The 8,254-nt window shown below is 35.2% G+C and overlaps 1 long non-coding RNA gene across 2 annotated transcripts; it reads left to right on the plus strand.

Moving 5' to 3' along the window:
- Window positions 1-834: 834 nt before the first annotated feature.
- On the plus strand, window positions 835-6,259 carry LOC127923134 (uncharacterized). Of its 2 annotated transcripts, none has more exons than XR_008113475.1 (2): window positions 835-1,331; window positions 6,228-6,259. It is a non-coding gene; the product is annotated as an uncharacterized LOC127923134 (long non-coding RNA). The 2 variants fall into 2 exon arrangements; XR_008113476.1 differs by lacking the exon at window positions 835-1,331 and adding an exon at window positions 4,875-5,239.
- The last annotated feature ends 1,995 nt before the right edge of the window (window positions 6,260-8,254 follow it).

Below are 8,254 nucleotides of genomic sequence, written 5' to 3' on the forward strand. Positions count from 1 at the left end.
TGTTTGATGCACTCTGGATGTCCAATTTTTGCTGTGCTGTCTATTTGAGATGAAATGAACACTTTGGACAGTTTTCAGCAAGTTGCAACGTCGAAATACAGAAAAACGTTTTTTCCATAAACAAGCTCTAAATCATGTTTGATGCACTCTGGATGTCCAATTTTTTTGCTGTGCTGTCATTTGAGATGAAATGAACACTTTGGACAGTTTTCAGCAAGTTGCAACGTCGAAATACAGAAAAAACGTTTTTCCATAAACAAGCTCTAAATCATGTTTGATGCACTCTGGATGTCCAATTTTTGCTGTGCTGTCTATTTGAGATGAAATGAACACTTTGGACAGTTTTCAGCTCTAAAAGTTGCTGGATGTCCAATTTTTGCTGTGCTGTGAAATACAGAAAAACGTCGAAATTTTTTCCATAAACAAGCTCTAAATCATGTTTGATGCACTCTGGATGTCCAATTTTTGCTGTGCTGTCTATTTGAGATGAAATGAACACTTTGGACAGTTTTCAGCAAGTTGCAACGTCGAAATACAGAAAAACGTTTTTTTTTTTTCCATAAACAAGCTCTAAATCATGTTTGATGCACTCTGGATGTCCAATTTTTGCTGTGCTGTCTATTTGAGATGAAATGAACATTTGGACAGTTTTCAGCAAGTTGCAACGTCGAAATACAGAAAAAACGTTTTTTTCCATAAACAAGCTCTAAATCATGTTTGATGCACTCTGGATGTCCAATTTTTGCTGTGCTGTCTATTTGAGATGAAATGAACACTTTGGACAGTTTTCAGCAAGTTGCAACGTTTGAAATACAGAAAAACGCTGTTTTTTTCCATAAACAAGCTCTAAATCATGTTTGATGCACTCTGGATGTCCAATTTTTGCTGTGCTGTCTATTTGAGATGAAATGAACACTTTGGACAGTTTTCAGCAAGTTGCAACGTCGAAATACAGAAAAAACGTTTTTTTCCATAAACAAGCTCTAAATCATGTTTGATGCACTCTGGATGTCCAATTTTTGCTGTGCTGTCTATTTGAGATGAAATGAACATTGTGGACAGTTTTCAGCAAGTTGCAACATTGAAATACAGAAAAAAAATTCCATAAACAAGCTCTAAATCATGTTTGATGCACTCTGGATGTCCAATTTTTGCTGTGCTGTCTATTTGAGATGAAATGAACACTTTGGACAGTTTTCAGCAAGTTGCAACGTCGAAATACAGAAAAAACGTTTTTTTCCATAAACAAGCTCTAAATCATGTTTGATGCACTCTGGATGTCCAATTTTTGCTGTGCTGTCTATTTGAGATGAAATTAACACTTTGGACAGGTTTCAGCAAGTTGCAACGTCGATATACACAATGTTTTTTTTTCCACAAACAAGCTTTAAATCATGTTTGATGCACTCTGGATGTCCAATTTTTGCTGTGCTGTCTATTTGAGATGAAATGAACACTTTGGACAGTTTTCAGCAAGTTGCAACGTCGAAATACAGAAAAAACGTGTTTTCCATAAACAAGCTCTAAGTCATGTTTGATGCACTCTGGATGTCCAATTTTTGCTGTGCTGTCTATTTGAGATGAAATGAACATCGAGGACAGTTTTCAGCAAGTTGCAACGTCAAGCTCTAAATCATTGAAATACAGAAAAAACGTTTTTTCCATAAACAAGCTCTAAATCATGTTTGATGCACTCTGGATGTCCAATTTTTGCTGTGCTGTCTATTTGAGATGAAATGAACATTTGGACAGTTTTCAGCAAGTTGCAACGTCGAAATACAGAAAAAACGTTTTTTCATAAACAAGCTCTAAATCATGTTTAATGCACTCTGGATGTCCAATTTTTGCATAAACAAGCTCTAAATCATGTTTGATGCACTCTGGATGTCCAATTTTTGCTGTGCTGTCTATTTGAGATGAAATGAACATTTGGACAGTTTTCAGCAAGTTGCAACGTTGAAATACAGAAAAAATTTTTTTTTTCCATAAACAAGCTCTAAATCATGTTTGATGCACTCTGGATGTCCAATTTTTGCTGTGCTGTCTATTTGAGATGAAATGAACACTTTGGACAGTTTTCAGCAAGTTGCAACGTCGAAATACAGAAAAAACGTTTTTTTCCATAAACAAGCTCTAAATCATGTTTGATGCACTCTGGATGTCCAATTTTTGCTGTGCTGTCTATTTGAGATGAAATGAAATGAACATTTGGACAGTTTTCAGCAAGTTGCAACGTCTGGAAATACAGATGAAAAAAAACGTTTTTTTCCATAAACAAGCTCTAAATCATGTTTGATGCACTCTGGATGTCCAATTTTTGCTGTGCTGTCTATTTGAGATGAAATGAACACTTTGGACAGTTTTCAGCAAGTTGCAACGTCGGAATACAGAAAAAACGTTTTTTTCCATAAACAAGCTCTAAATCATGTTTGATGCACTCTGGATGTCCAATTTTTGCTGTGCTGTCTATTTGAGATGAAATGAACATTGTCGACAGTTTTCAGCAAGTTGCTCCATTGAAATACAGAAAAAACGTTTTTTCCATAAACAAGCTCTGAATCATGTTTGATGCACTCTGGACGTCCAATTTTTGCTGTGCTGTCTATTTGAGATGAAATGAACACTTTGGACAGTTTTCATTAAGTTGCAACGTCGAAATACAGAAAAAACGTTTTTTTTTTTCCATAAACAAGCTCTAAATCATGTTTGATGCACTCTGGATGTCCAATTTTTGCTGTGCTGTCTATTTGAGATGAAATGAACACTTTGGACAGTTTTCAGCAAGTTGCAACGTCGGAATACAGAAAACACTTTTTTTCCATAAACAAGCTCTAAATCATGTTTGATGCACTCTGGATGTCCAATTTTTGCTGTGCTGTCTATTTGAGATGAAATGAACACTTTGGACAGTTTTCAGCAAGTTGCAACGTCGAAATACAGAAAAAACGTTTTTTCCATAAACAAGCTCTAAATCATGTTTGATGCACTCTGGATGTCCTAAATCATGTTTGATGCACTCTGGATGTCCAATTTTTGCTGTGCTGTCTATTTGAGATGAAATGAACACTTTGGACAGTTTTCAGCAAGTTGCAACGTCGAAATACAGAAAAAACGTTTTTTTCCATAAACAAGCTCTAAATCATGTTTGATGCACTCTGGATGTCCAATTTTTGCTGTGCTGTCTATTTGAGATGAAATGAACACTTTGGACAGTTTTCAGCAAGTTGCAACGTCGAAATACAGAAAAACGTTTTTTCCATAAACAAGCTCTAAATCATGTTTGATGCACTCTGGATGTCCAATTTTTGCTGTGCTGTCTATTTGAGATGAAATGAACACTTTGGACAGTTTTCAGCAAGTTGCAACGTCGAAATACAGAAAAAACGTTTTTTCCATAAACAAGCTCTAAATCATGTTTGATGCACTCTGGATGTCCAATTTTTGCTGTGCTGTCTATTTGAGATGAAATGAACACTTTGGACAGTTTTCAGCAAGTTGCAACGTCGAAATACAGAAAAAACGTTTTTTCCATAAACAAGCTCTAAATCATGTTTGATGCACTCTGGATGTCCAATTTTTGCTGTGCTGTCTATTTGAGATGAAATGAACACTTTGGACAGTTTTCAGCAAGTTGCAACGTCGAAATACAGAAAAAACGTTTTTTCCATAAACAAGCTCTAAATCATGTTTGATGCACTCTGGATGTCCAATTTTTTTGCTGTCTATTTGAGATGAAATGAACACTTTGGACAGTTTTCAGCAAGTTGCAACGTCGAAATACAGAAAAAACGTTTTTTTCCATAAACAAGCTCTAAATCATGTTTGATGCACTCTGGATGTCCAATTTTTGCTGTGCTGTCTATTTGAGATGAAATGAACATTTGGACAGTTTTCAGCAAGTTGCACTCTGGATGTCCAATTTTTGCTGTGCTGTCTATTTGAGATGAAATGAACATTGTGGACAGTTTTCAGCAAGTTGCAACATTGAAATACAGAAAAAACGTTTTTTTCCATAAACAAGCTCTAAATCATGTTTGATGCACTCTGGATGTCCAATTTTTGCTGTGCTGTCTATTTGAGATGAAATGAACACTTTGGACAGTTTTCAGCAAGTTGCAACGTCGAAATACAGAAAAAAATTTTTTTTTCCATAAACAAGCTCTAAATCATGTTTGATGCACTCTGGATGTCCAATTTTTGCTGTGCTGTCTATTTGAGATGAAATGAACACTTTGGACAGTTTTCAGCAAGTTGCAACGTCGAAATACAGAAAAAAAACGTTTTTTTCCATAAACAAGCTCTAAATCATGTTTGATGCACTCTGGATGTCCAATTTTTGCTGTGCTGTCTATTTGAGATGAAATGAACACTTTGGACAGTTTTCAGCAAGTTGCAACGTCGAAATACAGAAAAAACGTTTTTTTTTAAATCATAAACAAGCTCTAAATCATGTTTGATGCACTCTGGATGTCCAATTTTTGCTGTGCTGTCTATTTTTGAGATGAAATGAACACTTTGGACAGTTTTCAGCAAGTTGCAACGTCGAAATACAGAAAAAACGTTTTTTTTTCCATAAACAAGCTCTAAATCATGTTTGATGCACTCTGGATGTCCAATTTTTGCTGTGCTGTCTATTTGAGATGAAATGAACATTTGGACAGTTTTCAGCAAGTTGCAACGTTGAAATACAGAAAAAACGTTTTTTTCCATAAACAAGCTCTAAATCATGTTTGATGCACTCTGGATGTCCAATTTTTGCTGTGCTGTCTATTTGAGATGAAATGAACACTTTGGACAGCAAGTTTGGACAGTTTTCAGCAAGTTGCAACGATGAAATGAAATACAGAAAACAGAAAAAACATTTTTTTTTTTCCATAAACAAGCTCTAAATCATGTTTGATGCACTCTGGATGTCCAATTTTTGCTGTGCTGTCTATTTGAGATGAAATGAACATTTTGGACAGTTTTCAGCAAGTTGCAACATTGAAATACAGAAAAAACGTTTTTTTCCATAAACAAGCTCTAAATCATGTTTGATGCACTCTGGATGTCCAATTTTTGCTGTGCTGTCTATTTGAGATGAAATGAACACTTTGGACAGTTTTCAGCAAGTTGCAACGTCGAAATACAGAAAACGTTTTTTTTTTCCATAAACAAGCTCTAAATCATGTTTGATGCACTCTGGATGTCCAATTTTTGCTGTGCTGTCTATTTGAGATGAAATTAACACTTTGGACAGGTTTCAGCAAGTTGCAACGTCGAAATACAGAAAAACGTTTTTTTTTCCATAAACAAGCTCTAAATCATGTTTGATGCACTCTGGATGTCCAATTTTTGCTGTGCTGTCTATTTGAGATGAAATGAACACTTTGGACAGTTTTCAGCAAGTTGCAACGTCGAAATACAGAAAAAACGTTTTTTTCCATAAACAAGCTCTAAATCATGTTTGATGCACTCTGGATGTCCAATTTTTGCTGTGCTGTCTATTTGAGATGAAATGAACACTTTGGACAGTTTTCAGCAAGTTGCAACGTCGAAATACAGAAACGCTTTTTTCCATAAACAAGCTCTAAATCATGTTTGATGCACTCTGGATGTCCAATTTTTGCTGTGCTGTCTATTTGAGATGAAATGAACACTTTGGACAGTTTTCACAGTTTTCAGCAAGTTGCAACGTCGAAATACAGAAAAAACGTTTTTTTCCATAAACAAGCTCTAAATCATGTTTGATGCACTCTGGATGTCCAATTTTTGCTGTGCTGTCTATTTGAGATGAAATGAACACTTTGGACAGTTTTCAGCAAGTTGCAACGTCGAAATACAGAAAAAACGTTTTTTCCATAAACAAGCTCTAAATCATGTTTGATGCACTCTGGATGTCCAATTTTTGCTGTGCTGTCTATTTGAGATGAAATGAACACTTTGGACAGTTTTCAGCAAGTTGCAACGTCGAAATACAGAAAAAACGTTTTTTTCCATAAACAAGCTCTAAATCATGTTTGATGCACTCTGGATGTCCAATTTTTGCTGTGCTGTCTATTTGAGATGAAATGAACATTGTGGACAGTTTTCAGCAAGTTGCAACATTGAAATACAGAAAAACGTTTTCCATAAACAAGCTCTAAATCATTTTTTCCATAAACAAGCTCTAAATCATGTTTGATGCACTCTGGATGTCCAATTTTTGCTGTGCTGTCTATTTGAGATGAAATGAACACTTTGGACAGTTTTCAGCAAGTTGCAACGTCGGAATACAGAAAACACTTTTTTTCCATAAACAAGCTCTAAATCATGTTTAATGCACTCTGGATGTCCAATTTTTGCTGTGCTGTCTATTTGAGATGAAATGAACATTGTGGACAGTTTTCAGCAAGTTGCTCCATTGAAATACAGAAAACGTTTTTTCCATAAACAAGCTCTAAATCATGTTTGATGCACTCTGGATGTCCAATTTTTGCTGTGCTGTCTATTTGAGATGAAATGAACACTTTGGACAGTTTTCAGCAAGTTGCAACGTCGAAAATACAAAAAACGTTTTTTTTTTCCATAAACAAGCTCTAAATCATGTTTAATGCACTCTGGATGTCAATTTTTTTTGCTGTGCTGTCTATTTGAGATGAAATGAACACTTTGGACAGTTTTCAGCAAGTTGCAACGTCGAAATACAGAAAAAAAAACGTTTTTTCCATAAACAAGCTCTAAATCATGTTTGATGCACTCTGGATGTCCAATTTTTGCTGTGCTGTCTATTTGAGATGAAATGAACACTTTGGACAGTTTTCAGCAAGTTGCAACGTCGAAATACAGAAAAAACCTTTTTTTTTCCATAAACAAGCTCTAAATCATGTTTAATGCACTCTGGATGTCCAATTTTTGCTGTGCTGTCTATTTGAGATGAAATGAACCCTTTGGACAGTTTTCATTAAGTTGCAACGTCGAAATACAGAAAAAACTTTTTTTTTTCCATAAACAAGCTCTAAATCATGTTTGATGCACTCTGGATGTCCAATTTTTGCTGTGCTGTCTATTTGAGATGAAATGAACACTTTGGACAGTTTTCAGTAAGTTGCAACGTCGAAATACAGAAAAAACGTTTTTTTCCATTAACAAGCTCTAAATCATGTTTGATGCACTCTGGATGTCCAATTTTTGCTGTGCTGTCTATTTGAGATTGAAATGAACACTTTGGACAGTTTTCAGCAAGTTGCAAAGTCGAAATACAGAAAAAATGTTTTTTCCATAAACAAGCTCTAAATCATGTTTGATGCACTCTGGATGTCCAATTTTTGCTGTGCTGTCTATTTGAGATGAAATGAACACTTTGGACAGTTTTCAGCAAGTTGCAACGTCGAAATACAGAAAAAAAACGTCTATTTGAGATGAAATTTTTTCCATAAACAAGCTCTAAATCATGTTTGATGCACTCTGGATGTCCAATTTTTGCTGTGCTGTCTATTTGAGATGAAATGAACACTTTGGACAGTTTTCAGCAAGTTGCAACGTCGAAATACAGAAAAAATTTTTTTTTTTCCATAAACAAGCTCTAAATCATGTTTGATGCACTCTGGATGTCCAATTTTTGCTGTGCTGTCTATTTGAGATGAAATGAACATTTGGACAGTTTTCTATTTGAGATGAAATGAACATTGTGGACAGTTTTCCGGCAGTTGCAATTGAAATACAGAAAAAACGTTTTTTTCCATAAACAAGCTCTAAATCATGTTTGATGCACTCTGGATGTCCAATTTTTGCTGTGCTGTCTATTTGAGATGAAATGAAATACAGAAAAAACGTTTTTTCCATAAACAAGCTCTAAATCATGTTTGATGCACTCTGGATGTCCAATTTTTGCTGTGCTGTCTATTTGAGATGAAATGAACACTTTGGACAGTTTTCAGCAAGTTGCAACGTCGAAATACAGAAAAAACGTTTTTTTCCATAAACAAGCTCTAAATCATGTTTAATGCACTCTGGATGTCCAATTTTTGCTGTGCTGTCTATTTGAGATGAAATGAACACTTTGACAGTTTTCAGCAAGTTGCAACGTCGAAATACAGAAAAAACGTTTTTTCCATAAACAAGCTCTAAATCATGTTTGATGCACTCTGGATGTCCAATTTTTGCTGTGCTGTCTATTTGAGATGAAATGAACACTTTGGACAGTTTTCAGCAAGTTGCAACGTCGAAATACAGAAAAAACGTTTTTTCCATAAACAAGCTCTAAATCATGTTTAATGCAGTCTATTTGAGATGA

Source organism: Oncorhynchus keta, unplaced genomic scaffold (assembly GCF_023373465.1).
Source record: "Oncorhynchus keta strain PuntledgeMale-10-30-2019 unplaced genomic scaffold, Oket_V2 Un_contig_28503_pilon_pilon, whole genome shotgun sequence".
Taxonomy (NCBI): Eukaryota; Metazoa; Chordata; class Actinopteri; order Salmoniformes; family Salmonidae; genus Oncorhynchus; species Oncorhynchus keta.